Below are 23,228 nucleotides of genomic sequence, written 5' to 3'. Positions count from 1 at the left end.
TAAAAATATTGGTGGTATACTGTCAGGTCCAGGCCCTTTTGAGGCGTCTAAGTTTTTCAGTGCTGTCGAAATGTCATGTTCTGATAGATAGTTTACAGAGATGGAGCTAGAAAATGCAGGTATGTAAGAGAAGTATTCACGGTCACGGTCAGTTTCTGAATAAGATGTAAATACTTCCTGGAAAAAATTTGCAAATTGATTGCAGATTTCTGTACTATTTTTCCCTACATGTTCGTCGAGGTGCATTTGAGATGGAAAATTGTTGCTTTTTAGTTTAGTTTTTGTGTAGTTAAAAAAGTTCTTAGGGCAAGTCTTTATTTCGTTTTCAATTTTGCGGTTGTATTCTTCGTGTGCTGTGTTAATGGCTATTTTGAGTTGATTGCATAGATTTAAGTAATTTTGAAGATGAGCGTCACTTTTTTCTTGTTTGTAAGTTTTGTGTGCTTTTTGTTTCCTATTTTTCAAATGTTTTAGTTGTGAATTGAACCATACAGGTAATTTGCTGTTATGATTTTTTCTTCTTCTTTTCATGGGCAAAGTTTCGGATAATATTTTGTTTATAATGTGATAGAATTTGTTTACTTCGACGTCGACATTTCCTTCTGTGCTCAGTATGTTCCGCCAGTTTATTATACTTAGTCTACACTTGACTTCTTCAAAGTCAATTTTATTGTATTCCGGCACTTCCTCATATTCCAAGTCGTAGGGAAGGGATGCATTGTGTGTAAATAATGAATATTCAATTGCGGTGTGAAATGCTTCATTTTTCCATAATGGCAGGTTTGATGCGTTCACACAAAAGTCTTCTGTGCAATTTGTGAAAAGAAGGTCTAAATATGCATTTTGTTGATTTTTTACGGAGTTTACTTGATGTAGGCCAAAATTAGAAATTTTGTCGAAAAAGAAGTGCAATGTTTCGTTTTCTTCAACGACTGGGAGTAAGATTGATTCATTTTCAATGTCAGAAATGAAGTCCGCATTACGTTGATTGAAGTCGCCAAAAATATGTAGCTTTACTTCGGGTTCCATATTCGAAATAATTGTGTCTAAAGATTGAAAGAATAATTCAAAAGAGAATTTGTTCGCATTTTCGGGTGGGAAGTAGACAGAGCAGTAAATATGTTCTTCTCCCAATATTGAGACTTTGGCCCATACATGCTCAAATTCTTTATATTTAGGAGTAATAATTTCTTCAGAAGTAAAGCAAGAGTTTATGGCTATGAGGACTCCGCCTCCAGATTTTTTCTGACAGAGAGATAAATTTCGGTCGTGCCGGAATACGTTAAAATTATTTCCAAATACTTCTTCGCTTCTAACACTTTCATCCCAGCTGCTTTCAGTTCCAAGGATTACGTCGAAAGAGGAGGTTATTAAATTTTGATGAATTTCTTTCATTTTGGCCGGGCTTTTCATGCGGTTGAAATTTTGGCAATAGACCAAAATTTCAGTCACATTTTGTCTATGAAGCGAAGAAGTATTTGAGAATTCTGGAATACTTACATTACTAATTCCTGTTTCTATTCCTTCGTCAAAGGGCGTCGTTATTTCCGAAAATTCGGCCTTGTAAAATTGTGTTCGGCTTCCCGGATTAGTTGGAGTCGGCGGATGTGTTCACTTGTCAAAAATTTCCCATAAGAGTCCAGGTCGGCCTGCGCTTCCTTAGGTTTCATTCCATATTCCTGATGCACTTCGATGAAGATTCGTAGAAGGTGGTCAGGTGTTGTTGGAAGGCCTTCTGATGCTAATAGCATTTTTATACTAGTTGGTGTCATACCCTCGATGCATACTGTAGATTGTTGATTTTTCATGTATGACAAATACAGACGGACGACGTGCATTATTTTCGGGTCACGAAGTCTTGCTTTCAAGAAGCGTTCGTCGCCATTTGCAGATTGTGAAGTAAGACGTACAATTGGAGGACGCATTGGATCAATTTCGAATTGGCTGTCTGTACTCATGTCCTGTGATACTGTAGATGTATTTATGTTCTGTGATATTGAAGATGTGTTCACATAGTTAGTGGATGGTGCAGCTTCGATGTCATTACTTCCTAAGACCGGAGTAGTGTTGTTTTGAATACTTCTTGTTCCTTTGTAAGGGTTGATGGTTTCACCTTTTTGAAAATTTATGAATTTTGAGGCAATATCTGCACCTGGATGCCCGGAGAATTGAACCCGTGCAGCTGCTAGTAAGTCCTTGTCCAAGGGTAAGGTATATTGTAATGACATATTATTGTTATTGTTGGGGCAGGTGTTGTTACTATTAGTATTCAAGTTGCTGTTGTAGTGCACATTATTGTCGTTGTTGTTGTTGTTGTTGCTGCTGCTGTTGTTGTTGCTGTTGTTGTTGTTGTTGTTGTTGTCGTGTTTGCTGTTGTTGGTGTAGTTGTTGTTTTTACTGCGTATACTGTAATTTGTATTATTTTGTTGTTTCCGCTTCCGATGTTTTCGTCTGATGTTTGCTTTCTCAGCTTGTTTTTCTTGCAGCCGTCGAGTGCGCTGTTTCTTGTCATACTCACTCCAGTCTCGTTTCCAGATTTTTTTACTTCCAATGAAGCGCCAGCCACTGTCGCATGTTTGAATTTCCTTCTCTTTGAGTTCTTCAGCTAGAGACTTAGGTTTGGTATTTTGGTCTTTGGTTCCGATACTGGAGATTGAAGTCGATATTGCTTTGACTTCATCTCTCAATTCTTCCAGAATAGTGTTAGGTATTATTGCAGGGACTTCAGATTTGGTAGGTAGTAAGAATTTTTCTTCGAGGCGAAGAAGCCGTTCGCTCATTTCCTTGATGTGCTGGTCATTGACTTTACTAAAATCGCAAACGTTTTTTATGGCACTGTGTAACGAGGCCTCGAATGACTGCATGCGCTGACCTACTTTACCGCAAATGTTGTGGTCGTTTCTGCTGATACTGGACAATGACTGCTTCACGTCGATGAGCAAGCGCTCGACACTGTCGAATATTTCCAGGTAATGGGTTTTCATGTCTGCAGTGGTCCGGTGATACGTTTCCGTTTGATTTTTTGTGTGCTTTAGAAGTTGCTCCTGTAGATGAAGTAGTTTTAGAGTTTCAGCTCCTGTCCTTATTAAATGTTGACAGTCGGCACACACTGGTACCATAAACGCCAGAATAAAATTTTCTTGATGCCGCTGCACGCCGATGCAGGCTGAATGGTACGATTTTTCACAGAATTCGCATTTTCAAAGGAAGCGATCGTCAATATTAATACACGATTTTACACCGCACTTCATTATTCTAGATAAAATTTGTCCGAAAGGCTATGAAAAAAGCCCGCGCACGACGTAGGCTACGCGTCAAAAAATAAATAAATATAAATTACTTGCGGAGCGCTCGAAAAAGCGAACCGCGCCCGATGACTGTTCGAGGCGAAAAAAAAAAGGACATCTGTAAGCACTTTTTCGCAATAAAGCTTTAAATTTTGGAAAAAAAAACAGCGGAAGCAAAGTTGTACACCTAATACAAAAGTGATTCCCAAAGTGGTCTTTACAGACCACCAGTGAGCACTAGCTCATTTTTAGTGGCAGTAAACTCAAAATTGTCAAAAGGTGGCCACGGTTCTAACGGATGAAAAAAAAAATTAGCGATATTTTTAGAGCTATTAGAACAACGTTTGTGATTTGTTCGAGGAAAAATATTGAGAAATAAGTCGGTGCAGAAATATTGTTGAGGATTTGTTTTGAAAATCGTGATTTGCGGTGTCCACTGTATCTCAGGGCAAAATTATCAAAAAATCATAGCTACATAGTTGTAGGAGATGTTTTTCTAGACCCCTAGATTTTTATTTGATTTTTTTGTGGATGTTTAAATATAAAAATACAATTTTCCACGAAAAAATCCACCATTTTTTAGCTGTAAGAAGCCTCCCAAAAGAAACAGAAAATAGAACAGAAATCGTTAAGGTATTTTGTATCTAGAAAGTGTATGCAAAATTTGAAAATAATTGGTGTAGTTTTTGAATGACGGTAAAAAACACGGAAAAATTTAAAAACGTGGAACTTGTTTTTTTTAGAAAAGTTTAAAGTTTATTGCCTAAAAATTGAAGGAAACAATCTATTTTTCTAGGGAGCGTGTATGGCGTTTTGATCAGGTTCTTTTCTTCTAGTAACCATAGAATATTGCTACTCTGGAAGTTGTTATAAACCTGCAAGTCTTGATGAAGATCTCATCACCCGGTACTATGCATTCACACTTTATCAGCTTCTAGCGCTTAATACCGACTTGATTTGCATATCGCACAATTCAAAGTCATATAATTCATCAATGCATGATTCTTGGACGGAGACGATGGGGCTCCGCTCCGCTCTTTCCTATGTTTTTGCGACAATCCGGCCTGGATTTATTGTCTGTAGACAAACGACCTCCACATAGTTTTATTACATTAGTAACAGTTAATTTAGCCTCATTTATCGATTTCGATAACTGTGCGAGCGAATAGTATGAATTTTTGCGAAAAGCAAGCAAAATTTTGATGGCCATTTTCACAATGAGGCATGAGGCTTGTTGAGATCGAATGCTACTTAGCTTTTTAAATAAATTGGTACTCAATTGGTACTTTTAATCAATTAATTAAGACGAAAAATTTTGAGATTTGATTGCAAATTTTTGAAGTTTAAAAACATTAAGAGATGCCAAAAGTTTATTCTCCGTATCGAGCTCTACAAGAGTTCACGAAATTTAAAATTCTGATATCCCTGTTTGGATCCGTATACAAATTGGAGAAGCAAGATTCACATCTACAAACCAAATTGATTAACTTGATGAAAAATGAAAAATTCATGCCAATGTTCAAGTGAAATTTTCCGATGATTCTGAGATATCGCTTAATTATTACTGAGTGAGAGAACATACGAGTTTTTGTAACAATCATAGAACCAATTACTAACAAAAATATTAAACACAATCATGCATATCTCCATTACCACAACCTAATTTTTGTCTTAACTTTCCATCTGAAAGACTGTGAGTCACAAATAAACTGTATGACCTCAAATAAAATGTTTGATTACAGGTGTTTTTAATTTCGTCTCTATTACAAAAAATAAACCCAAAACCAGAAATGACTTAAAAAGTTACTTTAGGAGTGCACCTAAAAAATTCACTGTATTGTCCTCATGTGCCATAAGAAAACTCACCTATTGCAGAACTTTTATTCCTTGTCTAACGAAAAGACAGACTGAAAATGTGACTAGTAAAATGAAAATAATGAAATCCAAAAACTGGCGTCACAAGTTCTCAGAGACAGTTATAAACCTTCTCAATCCGGGAAAATCATTCTGATCTACTGCGGATGTGAGGACGCACAATTCAGAAGACTTCCCGGTAGAATTTTAGTTTATTCTCTTTGACCCAAATCCTCACGTAAACATTTATCAAATCTTTCCCCTTCAGCTTTCGTTTGTTTGTCAGCTTTCGTTTGTTTACTTGTTTGAGCGGGTGAAATCCTGCGTTTTCAAAATGTTGCGTATTGAAAAGGAAGTGAAAATTAAGGTTCCGGACACATGGCTAAGTGAGAAGGGTATTATTATGCGAAAATTGGAGAAGTGGTTTGGAATTCATCATGCCGGTGTTAAAACCATCATTAATAAGTTTAGGGAACACTATTCCTTGGATGAGCTACCAGGCAGAAAACTCTGTTCTTCCAACCCGAAACTGGACCAGAGAGTGGTATCTCTAATCATGAAGAACGAATCAATGTCAATATGTGATTTGGTCAAAAAAGCAGGAACGAGTGTCGGAATGATCCAGTGTATCAAGAGGTGAAATACCGGAAGACCTACAAGAAGCAGAAATTCCCGAAACAAAGTGTAGAACAGAAGAAGGTCCAGGTACTTTACTGTCGTCGTTAGGGAGGATGTGAGCGATGCGGACAGGTCGATTCAGAAATTCGGTCGAAAGGTACTGGTATGGCAAGCAATATGTTCCTGTGGTTTGAAGTCAACCACTACCGAAACTGTAAATGCAGAAATCTTTCGATCTGAGTGTCTCCAGAAAAGATTTCTGCTTTTATAAAAAAAGAATAGTACACCTCCACTGTTTTGGTAGGATTTAGCGTCGGCTCACTATGCCAAAACCACTTTCAATTGACTTATGGAAAAGTTTATAAATTTCGTTGAAAAAAATATCAATCCACCAAATTGCCTTAGCTTCGACCCATCGGACGTTACTTTTATTTATTTATTTATTTATTTATTTATAAATATGAAATTCATCTGACAATAAAATGGTCTTAATGAATATGTATCAGGCAATCGTGAAGAGGGTTTTCAAAAAGATTGGCAAGGCAGCTGGGAACATGCAGGAGTTCAAAAAAAATTGGGCTAAAGTGTCGAAAAAATGCGATGCAACACTTGTCCGGAACTTGATGAAGAGCGTTCGATCAAAAGTTCGAGAATTCGTGAAAGAATAATTTAAATTTCATCCGGTTTTCATTATGCTCAAGTTAAACCTCGTACAATAAAGGATCAAATTTTAGTTTGAATAAAATATCGTTTTTTATCATAATTTGAAAGAAAAATTTGTGGATAGCTTATTTTCGATACACTCCTTAATTCTGTTACCACAAGATTTTTATTTTTTCAAACTTAGTGGGTAGTTAAATGAAGACTTATGTCGTTTTCGTTTTTAAATTGCACTACACTGGTGTAGCGAAAGCTGCACTGAAACCGTTCGTTTTTACCAATTGCACTACGCCAGTGCTACACTTTTTCTGCACCGATACCACTGGTGTAGCACTCATCAAAAGTTTGGTGTAGCTCTGTGCAATGGAATCATGTATTGTAGTCAATGGTTACTGTTTATGTTTTCGTCATTTTTGTTCGTTTATTCATGCCTCAGTGTAGCACTGCACCGGTGTAGTGCAATTTAAAAACGAAAACGCCATTAGACCCGTTTGAAAGCTACCACCAGATTATTCGATAATTTCTTTCTCCAACAAAATTTAACTATTTGCTCTTGTATGGCTTTCGCAAAAACATTTCTGAATAACGAAAGAACGGTTCAGCAGCACTAGTTTCTTCGCTGGAACTATCAAGTTCTGAACGGTTCTTTGAAATTTACTGTTTTTCCCATCTCTAACAAAGTAGACCATTCTTCTCAGAGAATTCGACATTCTCAAACATTTATCTTAGAAAAAAATATTTCGCATTGGCACAAACTTTGTGTTTATGGAACATGAAAAAACAAATGACAATAAATGTGTAGTCCTACGTCAACAGGTAGAACGACTTCATAATTCGGCCCTTGTAGTTATTTGATAAATTTTGAAATCTATTACAAAAGCTTTGCAATAGGTTAGAGTACACACGCGTTGTTCGTTGTCAAATTGATCATTATCAATGTGACAGTTAATACGTGGAAAAAATAATTCGATATATTTTCGAGCAAACTTTATATTGTGACCCATAGTGCACAGCTATTCAAATGCTATTGACATGTGCCTTGACCAAGTGCGGCATTGGGCTTACTACGTATTTGAGTTTGATACGGGATGGGCATAAAAGTACTCCAATTAGGATAAGTGTTGATGTAATTAAATAGGATTAGCACTTGATACCAGTTTGCCATGTTACTTTAATGTGTTTGTGTGTTAGCAAATTAGCGGTTTCTTCTAATGTTTGAAAACGTTACCTATTTCACGGCGTCATGCCAAATCAGAAGGTTTGTTTCGTTGATTCAATTGGAATTAATGATTTAGTTACAAACATAAGCAAAATGATTAAACAAACTATTAAGGAAAGACTTGAAAGAGCTAGCTAAACTATAGATGCAAGAAATTTCAACTCTCATGAGCTATCAATGAGTTTTGGATTCTTGTATGAGCTTTAACAATCTTACAACCATGAGTAATTACACATCCTTCCGACGCATAAATTGAATATTTGTGTATTCGGCTTTTACTCAATTTAACATATTTGAAGTATTGTACATGTTTAAGACGCTAATGTAGAATGAGTATCAACTGTAAAGTGTCACGCACAAGTGCAGTGCTATTCTGGAGCGTGTTCTACACATGTTCCAGAGTAGCGTAGTTGGTGGTGCATCTCCACCAACCTATGGTTCGAGTGCTTCTTCTGAACGATACTTTTCCTGAAAAATTTTCAATTTTCTGCTGTTTCAATCATTTTTAGTCAGTAGTGAAAAGTATGAAATTGAATTCACGTTTGGTTTGTGTCTTAGCACAAAATCCAACAAATATTTCCAAGGCAAAGTAAAGCAAAGCCTTGGTATTGCATTCTTTTGGAGACAAAAGCGTCTGTAAAGTTCCAATTTGCTATATACTGGAAAAAGGAGCTCACTACTACAACCTACTCGACTGTTTGCAGTAATCTTTCAAAACGTTCCACTTCGTTCCGGAATGATAACAAAGTTCTGCTGTCTACAACGGTTGGAATTCAATCGGAATAAAACAAAAATCAACTTGTGATTTTAACTTATTTACATCAACACAAAAATTTAGCGTGGTGTGAATGTAGCCCCCAAAATAGCTGTCGGATCCCCGTCAATTCGAACATCGGAAGGATCAGGCTTATGATTGCGTTTCGAACAAGATTGACGTTTACATTGTGTATCGCTAGTGCAAAAGAGTGAACAGCAAGGAGCACGATTATCGGATCGGTTGAGCACGATATCAACCTGATTGTAGCACACTGATCGGGCCGTCATCGCAACTCTGCACTATTTGCATAAACCATGTCAACCTCGAAGTTTTTACATTTACATTATGTATCGCTAGTGTAAGAGACTAAACAGATACAGATGTCCTCCACATTGTCTGGCGGATTCTTCTGCAGCAGTCGTTGAATCTTAAGATGGAAAAAATGTTCCCACGCATACTCAAAACGTTAGCCTTTAACATAGTTGACCATTTATTTCTCAAGTGATTCTCATCCAGATCATTTTTTTTATAAGAACATTTGAACTGGTGGAATTTTGATGATATTTATCGATCAACCTGAAGGACTATTAGATGCTCTACCGTGATATTTCTGTGACCAGAGATCTTTCATTAGAAGCAAATTTGTTATTTTCTTCTATTTCTTAGTTACAGAGATTTAAACTAGTTCTGATTCTGTTTCATGTAACGAAATAAGGTTCATATCAAAATGCATACAACCTTTTTTTTTCTTAAAAAAATATGAAATTATTGACTTTCAAAAATTGAAGCGGGTGTTAAATTCAATTAATTGAAATATAAAAAGAAAAAACTATCGGCACGAAAGAAGCCTTATGAAGTGTCTTCTTTTGATGTATGACTGGTAGAGTATATAATTACCTATCTGGAGACAAAATGCCGCCCAGAACAAAAACGGAGTACTTGTGAATTGAATATTAATTTGTTTTTAGCATTAGAAATGCTTTTCTCCTTACTATACTTCGTCACCTTATAGCGAAGAGAAAAGTAAAAAAAATACAAAAACTAGTCGCGTAATCTTATTCTGTCCTTATTTTGAACGCCTATAATGTAGTAATTTGTTGATGAATTTATCGGATTTAACTGCCAATTGATTTAGAAACATTTAACTTAAACGTGTATTGCAACGTCGTCTCAGCATTTCAATATTACTCTATTGTAAATCTGGTTTGAAACGACTTATGTTTTCACGAACCAATCACAACATTCCATAATGGTGTCATTCTCTTGATTCCTCTATCACGGCCAACGGTTTTGATCGTTGCTCCACATCTCGCATTTCATTCCATAGCCGTTCTGCTTTTGTAGGTATAGAGAGGCTTCGTGTCATGCAGTTAGAAGGGGGAGCCATTAGAAGGGCTGATTTTGCGTAATTCTCCCCGTCGTTGTTCACTTTTCGTTGTATTTTGCTCCATTGCAAACGACCAGCAGCAGAATGTGAAAATCGCTTTCGATTGGCTCTGCGAACGTCTCACAGCGGAACTTCTTCCTGTGAGAATTGATTCAATACTAAAGCTATGTTGGTAAAGTGTACGTGATTTTGTTTGTAGCTTTTTAACAAATTGACGATCCGTACGGCCACAAAATAGCAACGTACAGAATTTTGATGTCGTTTATTTTATTTCGGCTGCACGGGATTCATTTTTGGCATTCAGAAGGGTAAAATTGTTAAATTCTCTACGATATTGAACACTGTTCGGAGCGTTTTTTTTCAACCCGATGCAGTCAAATGCTAGCTTTATTCTGCAAAAAGTGCACAAAGCTAATCAAATTATTTGCACTAAACTGATGATTTTTAGCTCCAATTTGCAAAGAAGTAATCTTTATAGTTCTTTAGATAACATTTGGAGCCATTAGAAGGAATGGTTTGGATAATGTTCTCTATCGTTGTTCACATTTCGTTGTATTTTACTCCAATGCAAGCGACCAGCAGCAGGATGAGGCAATCAATCTCCTTTGAAGGGAAACTGGCTCTGCGAACGTCCCGCAATTGATTTAATACTAAACTGAATTTTTGATACTGAAGCTGAGCTCTGGACCTGAACCAATCGGAATGATGCACTTGCTTTACCGTTAGATACAACAAGAAATATTCGTGATCAAAAACTTATCAGAGGGTAAATTTTGAGTAGGGGCCCCATAGTAAACTAAGTTGTATTCACAACAAAACTGTGATATAACTTTTTTTTCAATTTCCTGCTCCAAATATGTGTAAATTAACAAAGTATGTTTATTTGTGTTTGTGTATGAATTCTTAACAGAAGCAAGATTCACAAAATTTTTCCCAGAATAACGCAAAGTTTGTGATTCTCCCAACATAAGATTCTAGAATTCACTTTGAGCAAGTTTTGCTTTTTTTGAATAATTTTTTATAACTAGCCTTAATTTTTGTTACAAAACGCATGGTTATTGTATGGAAAATAATTATTTAGTGAGTTCTCTAGTTTTTGTTGCCATTTATCGTTTAGTGGTTCAGTTTATCAGAGGATAGTCAACATTTGTTTTGCTCATTCATTATCCCGAAATAGTGGGAAAAACTAACGTCGTTGGAGTTTCCCGCTAGATCATTAGATTAGTAAGTTGGGAATCATAAATTTCCGGGAGTGGCGCATAATCTTTACTCGTCAAAAAAGCGTCACAGATATCACGAAAACGATGAAGCATATTTTTTCACATTTTTGCAACTACCTCGATGCTGCAACCGAAGCTTGGATCCATGTTCCCCGAACGAATCGTAATGTATGAAAATGATCTGGTTAAGAGCGAAGTGTTTTGATATATGATGCTGTTTGAAGAAAAGTGTGAACGACGATGATGACGACAAACAAATTCCAATTTGTTGCTTCTATCTAATGCCACAAGTCGGTCTCAAAGTCACCAGTTCAACAAAGGAAACAGCACTTTTGCTTCCAATTTTGGATATTATTCATCAATGTATTCTCTTTGAAGAGTAATTCGACATTCATACATTTCAGCATCACTTTTATACCACGATTTCTGCTTAGTCTAAAAAAACGCCTCAGTCTCAACGATGACCTCATCATTCGATGCAAATATCATTTCAGCAAGCTTCTTTTTAAATTCGAAGGACATCGAACACGTGCTTTTGTATTACTCTTAGCACTACTTTTCTGAATATTTTCAAAGTCAGATTACAAGATGTATATAGTAAAATTGATGTTTTCCCTATTTATGAGTGAAACTTCAAGAAGAAAACACACGAAGAGGAAGCCCAATTGACTTGAAAGAACCAAGCATGCTTCGCTTTCCTTGGCCACCACTGCCAGCCACTGATTTAAATTTTTGTTTTTGTCTCTTTTGCTGCTGATGGAAAACATCTAGCTGACGGCTAAGCAGAATAGCAATGATCGGTTTGTGTCGCGGTGTGTGCTTGGTTTCTGTTCAATGTATTTCCATAGAGATAATACTGAATTGTATGTTGTGGTGACCAAGGAAAGTGAAGCATGCTTGGTTCTTCTAACAAATCGAGTTTTCTTTTCATATGTTTTAATCTGAAGTAAACTACTCTTCATTGGCAAAACAATTTTCCCGGTTAGGAGCTAGCTACGGGTTTGAGTCCCGTTTCTGTGGTAACACTTTCGCGGTTTCCATTATCCGTGAGATACGGATCAAATTTAAAACCAGCTCAAGATGGCTCAATGTCTTAACAAGACTGAAACAAAGTTAGAAGAAGTTCGCGAGAAAAACAGTGCACACACAATCTGCACTGCATTTTGCTGTTAAAACGTAAGGAGACAAAGTTTAGTTACATTGCATAAAGAGTTGATCACTCTTTATGCCATTCTCTTTAGAAACGTATTATAATTTGTGGAAAATTCGACTTTTGACCAGAGCCCCGGAGACCCCTAGTTTTATATATTCTTCGACTAGATCGGAAAATTTCTGTATGTGTGCTTTTCAAAGATTATTCTCTCCGCTCACTTTTCTCGGAGATCGCCTAATCAATATCTATGAACTTAGTTTCTTTTGAAACTAATTTCTTGATTGTGGATCAAGTTCAAAGATCAAATGATCGTAATTTCCGGTTTCGGGGATGTAAGTGATAAAATAGTTCAGTGATAGTTGATCAAATTTCTGCAACCCTAGGCTCTTTTTAAAGCTACTATTGGGTCATTGATAAAGTTTGAAGATCGAATTGCGAATGCTTCCGGTTTCCGGAAAAGTGACGTAACCGACCAATAGTGGCTTTTTTCTATCAGCATTTTTTTCAGAATGTGACCAATGATCAAGTTCAAACTTTCGAGTTTCGAGAATATACATACAAAGTTCAGCGGTTTAGATTTTTATTCGAAGTTGAGAGCTGTTTTAATTTAGCATTTCATGAGCCGTTAGTTACAATTTGCAAGCCAACGCCTACGCTCTGTCATAATTTTCATCATTCCTCTTTCAACTTTCATTTAGTTTTTCAAGTTTAACTTTTTTTCTGGTAGATAACGTTAAATGTTTGCATGAACGAGTTCTCGAAGCTTCGGTTAACATAATTAAACTGTGTTTATGGAACTGTGCAAAGTCTGTTTACGCTCAGCATCTATTAAGCAATCGGTACATTTTTCCATTTAAAATTAAGACAACTTTCCGGCAGAGCAAGTTTGAAACTTGACGCTGTTCATCACACGGTTTGCCCTTCGGTACCCGGCCCCAGCGTTTACCCTTCGCCGTGTGCTCCCCAGTCGGATGCTTCGTGCACAGACCACAGCCTTGGCCTGGATTCGGAATGCTAATTAAGGAACTTTTCTCCCCAACAGCCGGGGGTGCCTTTTTTTCTCCTGCTGAGAGTGAGTAGAGCTCTGCTGTCTTCTGTCAGTTGTGCAGCAGTAGCAGTAGAACTAACAAACCGCCAAAGTGCTTCCAAATCATCACCTTTATGATGGAAAGAGGAAGTTTCTCTGCGTGACACCCGCCCCTGTTTTGTGCGATTGATTGGTTGGGTTGGTGTATTCGTTTCTCAAAAGGAACATACATTTATGAGCATATCATTTTTATCAAAAAGAACATAAATGCAGAACTTGTTTATTATGTCTGCGTATATTATACAAATTCACGTTTTGTATAATCAAAATGAAAAATTTAAACTATCTTCGTTTGGGTATAAAAGTTTCAAAAAATCAAATAATAGTTCACACATCGCACAGACTTTTTCATACTGAGCGTGTATCTTATTCAAGTGCTTCCAACAGGAATGAAACAAGCTCTTTGCTGATGTTTGGAATTCTCACAAATATGACATGGCGTTGCAGTACTCGTGCAGTCAGAATGTAGCGAGTTGAAGTACACACTCTGTGTGTGTGTTGGGAACCGGAAAGATGCCATACCAGGTTTCCCAGTCAATGGATAACAATTGCAACAAGCTCCAGTCCGTTAGTCCATTGTGGCGCTAATTCACTTGTTGGTTTATGCAGCCACATTTTGGGAGTTTGAATAGATTTCCACTGATGTATTTGGTCATGTGGTGTTTGCTTCCGGGCTGAAATGCAATGCACGGTGGTGGTGGAATATATTTGGTTTGACTTATAAAAGTAGCACTGCTTAAAAAGGAAAACCTTAGAGTACTACATTTCGAAACCGAGTTTGACCTTCTGCAGCAACTGAGTTGGCAACCGATTTGCAATGTTACAGAGTGCAACACTTTACAACTGCTTTAAAGGGTGAGTGGGTAACATCTGATACATAACCGGATTGATGTGAATACGAATAACATTGGCTTGCTAAATATAATAATATAAGTCCAATATCAAATATGATAACACAAGGAAATTATAGAAAATAATATATATAATTTTTCACAGGAACGAATGCGTTATCCAAAATAATAAATACTTAAATTGGAGTTGTTTCACAAATAATTAGATTATTCTTTGAACAATATTTTTCCTTGTATCCAGAACCTAGATTCGTGACTTCTACCATTGATATAATTTTTAATTTTCGGCATCCCCGTTCCATTCCCATATGAAGACATTTCCGAAGATTTTATCGATGATAGATTACGCAATTTTCAGGATTCTCAGTTGTTTATGAATTTCATAAACAATACAATATTTCTTTATGAACTACCGAAGAAGATTCTTTCCTTTTCGCGCGGCATATTTCGAAACGACTCTCAACGGCTAGTATATAAAAGATGTATTCCACATCAACACTGCGAACATTGCCTAAACTTCCATTTTGAAAAATTCGGCGAGGAATAGAAAAAATTAAAAATAATTCTTCATGATGGTCTGTGGTACTGAAAAAGGTCTTTAATTGCAATGACCTATGGGATCTGCATTTAGGCAGACAGAAACGGTATGCGCATTTGATTCGGAATTCATTTGGAACTCACAATGAATTCCAATTCAAATTCCGGACAACTTAGCTGCGCAGCGGTATTCTGAAGAACAGTGCTTCCATCAAGCTTTGACGACTTCCACTGCTGCAAACTGGAAACCCAAATCAATGTTATGCAAAATTCCTTTGCTCGCTTCATTATAACAGGCAGGGTTAATTTTTGGCAGACCTTTGGTGTGGTTTTGCAGTAATTCCTCGGTACAATTCTGCTGGACGTTTCATTTCTAAAGCGTGAAGTCTTCAGTGTTGCTCTTCCGTATGTTTTAATGGGAAAAAGTTTAAATGTTCATCCTTTATACCCATGAATGAAGAAACAGCCCAATTGGGTAAAAGAACCAAGTATGCTTCGCTTTACTTGGCCGCCACAGCATTCTATTATAGTCCTATCTCTATGAAAACACATCCAACTGAAAAAAAAACAAAACACACCGCATCACAAATCTATCTTCACATCTACTGTACCGTCAGATGCTGATTTGTGATTTTGCTTTTGTCTCTTTTGCTGCTTATGGGGTATTTCAGCGTCATCATCTATTTGATTATCTTAGCTGATGTGTGGTAGCCCCGGAATCGAGTTCCGTCTATGCGGTAACATTTTCGCGGTTTTCATTACATAGTTGCATATGCATGCCTTTTTTCGATGTGTTTTCCCCATTAGACTCTGATCAAATTTCAAGATTTTAGCTCAAGCCAGCTTTACGTCTTAACAACACTAAAACAAATCATTGAATGTTGTACTATTGAAACACCTTAGTGTTGTTGAAATGCATGTTTAAATTTAAAAAATTAGACTTTATTAGTAGTTAGATTATTACAGTCTCTCAACAAATCACTAAACTATAAACTTTCAAAATTATGACAAAAAATCTAACGCAGAAATGAAATGTCGCTTACTACTCGTTGCTGGGATAAGAAAATCAAACACTCTGTCTCTTTGACACTTGTTGATACCATATATTATTAGTGATTATTCCATACAACCAAAATTTTTATCATGAATTATATATTTCCGATGACATGTAGCAAAAAATTATGCTGATACGTTAGAGCAAATTCAGCAGCTAGAAGTTCGAAGATCTATAATAGAGCAGAAACTGGAACAAACGTATCCCCATCAAGCCGTTCTAGTTTTATTTATTCGACCAGTTCTTCTGTCAAATATAAAACTGGTCTACGATGCCGTTCTATTTTTTGTATATTTAAAACACGAGTAAAACACAGCTGGGGCTGCCAGTTTTTCTTGTTATAAAATTCAGATTTAAATTTTGTAACTGGCATAAATTATGCATCTAGAACTAGAACACTACTGAATATGCCCTTAGATACAACAAGAGATATTCACGATGAAAGTTCTATCACTCTCCCAGAGAGCAAATTAAAAAAGCGCACAGATAGTAGTGACGAAAAGCTCCAAAAACGGATCTCAAGTTGATTTCTCAGCAATGAACAAACCAATTTTCACTAATCTTGCTTCAAATTAAAGCTCTCATTGTCTTAAAAGATACTGTGCAATTTTATCCGACTTTCGTTTCCGAAATTATAGGGCGATGAGTATCAACACTTTCAAACCGTCATATAAAATGACGATGCAAAGCCGGTACGCATCGGTACGTGCTGGTACGGAAGAAGAAAACACCATCGCCTTTGCTCCGCACGCAGCGTGCTTCGTTCGATTTCGTATAACGTGCTAGGTTGGCACCTTTAAATCTATATTTTTCAGGAGGAAAATCTGTAAATCTGTTTCGGGAGATCAAAGTTCTGTTTTGAAACTCCGTGTTTGAAAATGATAAGAAATTAAAGCGCAACGAAATAATAAAGTCATTGAATAGAATCTGAAAATGGAAGCTACTTCTTGTTTAAAGGTAGCGTTTTCCTTTCTCTATAGAAAGGTATTAGAATTGCTGGAAAACCCCGACTATCGAACGGAGCCTCGGAGACCCATAGTGTTATATACCAATTGATTCAGCTTTACGACATCGGAAAATGTCTGTGTGTGTTCATGTGTGTGCACCTTTTAACTTTAATTTTCTCAGAGATGGCTTATTCAATTTCAACAACCTTATGCTCATTTGAAAACTACTATTGGGTCATTGATCACGTTCAAAGATCAAAAGACTGCGACTTTTCGTTCCGGAGCTATGATGATATAAATGACGTAAAACACGTTGTTTTTACCACTCTAACATATATAAGGATGCCAATATTTTGGGATCACCTCTAATTTCGTAAAGCGGTAGTGTTGAAAAGTTTAAGAACCTCGAAAAAAGTACCCATGTAAAATTTGAGTTAAATCGGATACTGGTAAAAGGTGTTACCCGGCGATTAAGCTGTGAAAATTTTCGATCTTGAAAATTCCGAAATCGAAAACTTTTTTCAGATATCAAAAGTCTAAGAATTGTATGAAACGTCGGGATTTAGTGTCCCAGAAAGTCGACTTATTCAGATTTTTTTTTTCGAGATGACACTAAAACTCGACGTTTCATGCAATTTTAAGACTTTTGCCATAAAAAATAACTTTTTGATGTCGAAAAGTTCATGTACCGCCTATGGTGATTTTTGCCTTTCTCTATAGAAAGGTATTAGAATTTCTGTGTGTGTGTGTGTGTGTGTGTGTGTGTGTGTGTGTGTGTGTGTGTGTGTGTGTGTGTGTGTGTGTGTGTGTGTGTGTGTGTGTGTGTGTGTGTGTGTGTGTGTGTGTGTGTGTGTGTGTGTGTGTGTGTGTGTGTGCACTTTTAGAAGATATTTGAACGCGCTCAATTTTCTTCGAGATGGCTGAACCGATTTTAACAAACTTGGGCTCGTTTGAAAGCTACAAACGGGCCATTGATCGACTTCGAAGATCAAATGGCTGTGACTTTTGGTTCCGGAAATATGATTGTATAAGTGACGTAACCGACAAAAAGCGTTGTATTTTTACGCGCTCAATTTTCTCAGAGATGGCTGAACCGATTTTAACAAACTTGGGCTCGTTTGAAAGCTACTGTCGGGACATTGATCAAGTTCGAAGATCAAATGGCTGTGACTTTTGGTTTAAGTGACGTCAACGACAAAACACGTTGATTTTTACCGGGATCACCTCTAATTTTTTAGGGATCACCTCTAATTTCGCAAAGCTCTAGTACTCAAAAGTTTAAGCATCTTGAAAAATGTCCTCATGCAAAATTTGAGCTAAATCGGAGAAGCAAGGGGTGCTGCCCGGCGGTTAAAGTTTGAAAATTTTCGATCTTGAAAAAGCGCCATAGGGGAGTACATGATATTTCCAAAATCGAAAATTTTTTTTGATGCCGAAACTCTTGAAACTGCATGAAACATCGAAATTTAGTGTCAACTCAAAAAAAATTTTTTGAAAAAATCAACTTTCTGGGACTTAGAAAAATTTTGATAGTCCCAAAAAGTCGATTTTTTCAAAAAAAAATCTTTTCGAGATGACACTAAATCTCGACGTTTCATGCAATTCTAAGGCTATTGGCATCAAAATTTTTTTTTTCGATTTCGAAAATTTCATGTATCCCTTCCTATGGTGGTTCAAGATATATGAAAATTCCACTACGTGGACTGAAAAGGCTTTTTTTAGCATCACTGTTCTCATACAAATAGGCAACGCAAATGTCAAGCACTAGTTTGGAAAAATGATGCTGACTGTGTGACATAAACACTGAAGCATGCTTTTGTGAACTATTCTAATCAATCTGAATCAATTGGTGTCAAAATTAGTATCTGAAATTATATAATAAAAGTATGAAATATATTTTCATGAGACTGTTATGAAAGAAAAGAAAGGCATTATCACACCACTAGGTAGATTAAGAAGGATTTTTGCCTTTCTCTATAGAAAGGTATTAGAATTGCTGGAAAAACCGACTTTCGAACGGAGCCTCGGAGACCCATAGTGTTATATACCATTCGAATCAGTTCGTCGAGATCGGAAAATGTCTGTGTGTGTGTGTGTGTGTGTGTGTGTGTGTGTGTGTGTGTGTGTGTGTGTGTGTGTGTGTGTGTGTGTGTGTGTGTGTGTGTGTGTGTGTGTGTGTGTGTGTGTGTGTGTGTGTGTGTGTGTGTGTGTGTGTGTGTGTGTGTGTGTGTGTGTGTGTGTGTGTGTGTGTGTGTGTGTGTGTGTGTGTGTGTGTGTGTGTGTGTATAGGTGTATGTGTGTGCACTTTTCGAAGATATTTGAACGCGCTCAATTTTCTCAGAGATGGCTGAACCGATTTGAACAAACTTGGGCTCGTTTGAAAGCTACTGTCGGAACATTGATCAAGTTCGAAGATCAAATGGCTGTGACTTTTGGTTCCGGAGATATGATTGTATAAGTGACGTAACCGACAAAAAGCGTTGTATTTGAACGCGCTCAATTTTCTCAGAGATGGCTGAACCGATTTTAACAAACTTGGGCTCGTTTGAAAGCTACTATCGGACCATTGATCGACTTCGAAGATCAAATGGCTGTGACTTTTAGTTCCGGAGATATGATTGTATAAGTGACGTAACCGACAAAAAGCGTTGTATTTGAACGCGCTCAATTTTCTCAGAGATGGCTGATCCGATTTTAACAAACTTGGGCTCGTTTGAAAGCTACTGCCGGGCCATTGATCAAGTTCGAAGATCAAATGGTTGTGACTTTTGGTTCCTGATATATGATTGTATAAGTGACGTAACCGACAAAACACGTTGATTTTTACCGCTCTTATATATATAAGGGTGCCAAAATTTTGGGATCACCTCTATTTTCGTTAAGTTCTAGTGCTCAAAAGTTTAAGCACCTCGAAAAAAGCCTTCATGCAAAATTTGACCTAAATCGGACATGCTTAAGGGGTGCTGCCCGGTGGTAAAGGTTTGACAATTTTCGATCTTGAAAAATCACCATAGGGGGGAGTACATGAAATTTCCAAAATCGAAAATTTTTTTTGATGCCAAAACTCTTAAAACTGCATAAAACATCGAAATTTAGTGTCATCTCAAAAAAAATTTTTTTTGAAAAAATCAACTTTCTGGGACTTAGAAAAATTTTCATATTTTTTCTAAGTCCCAAAAAGTCGATTTTTTCAAAAAAATTTTTTTTCGAGATGACACTAAATCTCGACGTTTCATGCAATTCTAAGCCTTTTGGCATCAAAAATTTTTTTTCGATTTCGAAAATTTCATGTACTCCCCCCTATGGTGATTTTTCAAGATATATGAAAATTTCACTAAGTGGACTAAGAAGGCTTTTTTTGGATTAGCATCACTGTTCTCATACAAATAGGCATCGCAAATGTCAAGCACTAGTTTGGAAAAATGATGCTGACTGTGTGACATAAACAATGAAGCATGCTTTTGTGAACTACTCGAATCAATCTGAATCAATCGGCGTCTAAAATTATTTTATAAATGTATGAAACATATTTTCATGAGACTGTTATGAAAGAAGAGAAAGGCATTATCACACCACTAGGTGGATTAAGAAGGGTTTTTTAGATTAGCATCACATGGCTCATACAAAAAGGCAACGCAAATGTCAAGCGTTTGGTTTGAGAAATGATGCCGAATATGTGACATAAACGCTGAAGCATACTTTTGCGAACTACTCGAATCAACCTGGATACACCGGTGTCAAAAATGAGCCCAAATTATTGTTAGAAATTATTCTTATAGAAAGGCAAAAATCTTTTTTATTAAGCTGTTTCGATGAAAGAGAAAAGCATTATCATTAGGTGGATTAAAAATTGTTTTTTTTAATGTAATTGGCTATCATTTCTTTTTACTATCTTGCATTATATTACATCTTTCCATTTCCATCAGAATAAATTTTAGAAAACATATTGATATTTTCTTTCATACAATTTGTACCCACTTGTTAGTATTATCACATAATCATGAGAACGATGATGTTTTATAAAAGTATAATTTTTGCCTTTCTCAAATAGAAAGGTTTTGCAATCACATGAAAAGTTGACTAGAATCCTATACCATTCGACACAGTTCATCGCGCTGAGAAATGTTTTTGCAAGTATATGTATGTATGTATGTATGTATGTGTGTTAGTATGTGTCAAATAATGTCACTCAAAACCGTCATTTAGTGCGATACAAAATAAGTAGAAAAAATCTTATTATTTGACATAACTGTTTACAAATTGAAAAGGTTATGTTAGTTTATACACAAAGAGGGTTTCTAATTTTACACAAGTTTGAAAAAGAAATTCTTGATAGAATCTTCCACTGTTTTTTAGATGGATCCATTCTGGCTCGAAACGAAGGAATATAGTCTACACAATCAATAAACTATTCGGATGTGTGAAAGAAGCGTCGCAAATGTATTTGTATTCCCGTCAATACGGCTGAATTTAAGGTTTTAACTTTTGGAGTGTCTTTTGTTTCTCGGAAGGAATATATTTTTTGACTTCATAAACGAGGAACAGAATTGAAGTCAGATAGGCTGTATGGAAAACGATCGATAAATGACATTTTTAGTTATTTTAACTATTTATAAAATTCGTTTATTTTATTATTATTGTCTGACCCAAACAAACAGACAGTCAACTGGAACATTCTAGTTTTAGAGTATATTTATTTCATTATTATGCTTCATCCGGCTTGCATCCTTGTGTTACGTACTCCCCCAAAAACGTCTAAAAATTGCCAAGAACCCTTCCATGACGTTCAAAATTTCAAGGTTGACATCGTTTCATGAGCATTGTGTGTGTCATTGAAAATGACAGCTTTCATTTTCGTTTCGTGCTTGTATGGAATGAATTCTTCCATGACTAGAAAGGCTTTCGGAAACAGTCTTCTACCAGAACCATCTCTGCACAGTTGCAATTAATCCATTCCTGGTGAATTTTCAACTATTGCATCATAGCCGCCGTCTTTCTTTTGCACTTTCCAGCAAACTTTCGGTGGGCCCGGAGTAAGGCACCTAATTGCCACCGGTACAATCACACCAACGTTGAACGATTCTATAGTTTCCCTTTGGTTTGCTTCTTTGAGCACCGGTTCGGCTAAGTAAGTTTTTCCTGGAATCAAGTCATGCGTCACACCGAGTGAAACAAGAATCATGGTGCGCGGTAATTCGCAAGATGTGCGGTAGGTAATTATTCTTCCCTGTCTGATGTTCGAAAGCAGACCAGCAAAACGACAGTAGATTAAAACCGAAAATAAAAAAATAAACCCATGTAGAACATTGGCGAAAAAGGAAATTGGATAAAATTCACAAAACACCTGCTGTGTAATGAGTGAATGAAGTTTGCAAAAAATAAACTCTAAAGAAGGTAAATCAGACCGAAAGAAGGATGGTGGAAAGAGTAAAATGAGCGAAAATAAATTAACATACGTACCTAAACAGAAGCACAATGGAAATGCAAAATCAACCAAATAACGGAAGATGGGAAGCAGCGAGATGGTGATGTTACCGGTTGCAAATGCACAGCCACAAATAAAAAAAAACTAACACCAAAAATGGTCCCACTAAACTAGAGCACTTATTTTTTCCACATCACTCTGATCAACTGAGAGACACTTCCTCGTTAGTCACGGTAATTTCATCCGATAACCGTCTGTCCGGCGGTTGGTTTCAACATCGATACTGACACTGACTGACGCGAAGAGGCGAGACCTTCCGTGATACCTTCCGAAGTGCGATAGAGATTTATAGATTGCAAAATTGGCCGCGACCGAGAACTATGCTCTCGCAGTGTATCTTCCCCGAACTGAGGCACATTCAGCACTGACCAGGCATGCAATATCAGTGAACAAATCGACTACGGGCTTTTCTCCGGTTCCGCAAGTGGATGTCAGTGTGTGAGGTTTCTTTTTTTGCACAAAAAACAATTAAAATCAATTTGATAGACACCGGCAGCCAGAGCCAGACCGATTCTTCTCGGTATTTGACCAAATTCGAGTTGTTATCGTTGACCCAAGATCAAACTACGCTTCCACGTGGCCATTGCATTGATCACTAACGGAACCGAACACCGCCGCAGTAAGTGTTTTGAACTACACGCGAACCCCGTGGACTGCAATGGATCAGATGCATTTCGTTACGGTAGCCGGCTTCGAACTGAATTCCTGTTTCACCGCTCGACTATGGGAAATTTTCTCCAAGATGCTCGTCGACGTTCCTCTTGCAACTATTTTCGATAACTAATGCGTATGTGTTTCGGTCGGACGATGAAATTTGACATGTTAATTGGTTCAGCCAAGCGTTCGTTTTTACGATGTTCAATGATTAGTGTTTTGATTAACATTGCAATGAAAGCAAATTTGGTTCTGCCCAGTATAAATGTTTGTCAATGAATATTTCTTTTAGTTGAATGGTAGTTTTCTAGATTTCAAAAATAAGATTAACATCCATAAAAATTTTCAGTAATTGAGTAACGACTACAAAATTTCATTTGTTTTAGACATTATTTTGATTATTTCATTCACTGGTCACGCTATGAAGTCTGGAGTAAATCGTAAAAAAAACGAAAACA

At 36.8% G+C, this 23,228-nt stretch overlaps 1 protein-coding gene across 9 annotated transcripts in view; it reads right to left on the bottom strand.

The window, feature by feature from the left end:
• Window positions 1-23,228, bottom strand: part of LOC131427694 (protein rolling stone) — a 233,170-nt gene that overhangs the window by 192,296 nt on the left and 17,646 nt on the right. Inside the window, exon 1 of one of the 9 annotated variants that reach the window (XM_058591125.1) lies at window positions 22,092-23,122. The exons of 7 other annotated variants lie outside the window; for them this stretch is intronic. The gene's annotated coding sequence lies outside the window, so the exon portion shown is untranslated. Of the gene's footprint in view, window positions 1-1,500; window positions 1,639-22,091; window positions 23,123-23,228 lie in introns of those variants that run through there. One more of the 9 variants, XM_058591128.1, reaches the window with a different exon arrangement.

Source organism: Malaya genurostris, chromosome 2 (assembly GCF_030247185.1).
Source record: "Malaya genurostris strain Urasoe2022 chromosome 2, Malgen_1.1, whole genome shotgun sequence".
NCBI lineage: Eukaryota > Metazoa > Arthropoda > Insecta > Diptera > Culicidae > Malaya > Malaya genurostris.
This window is presented reverse-complemented; position numbering and strand designations above follow the sequence as displayed.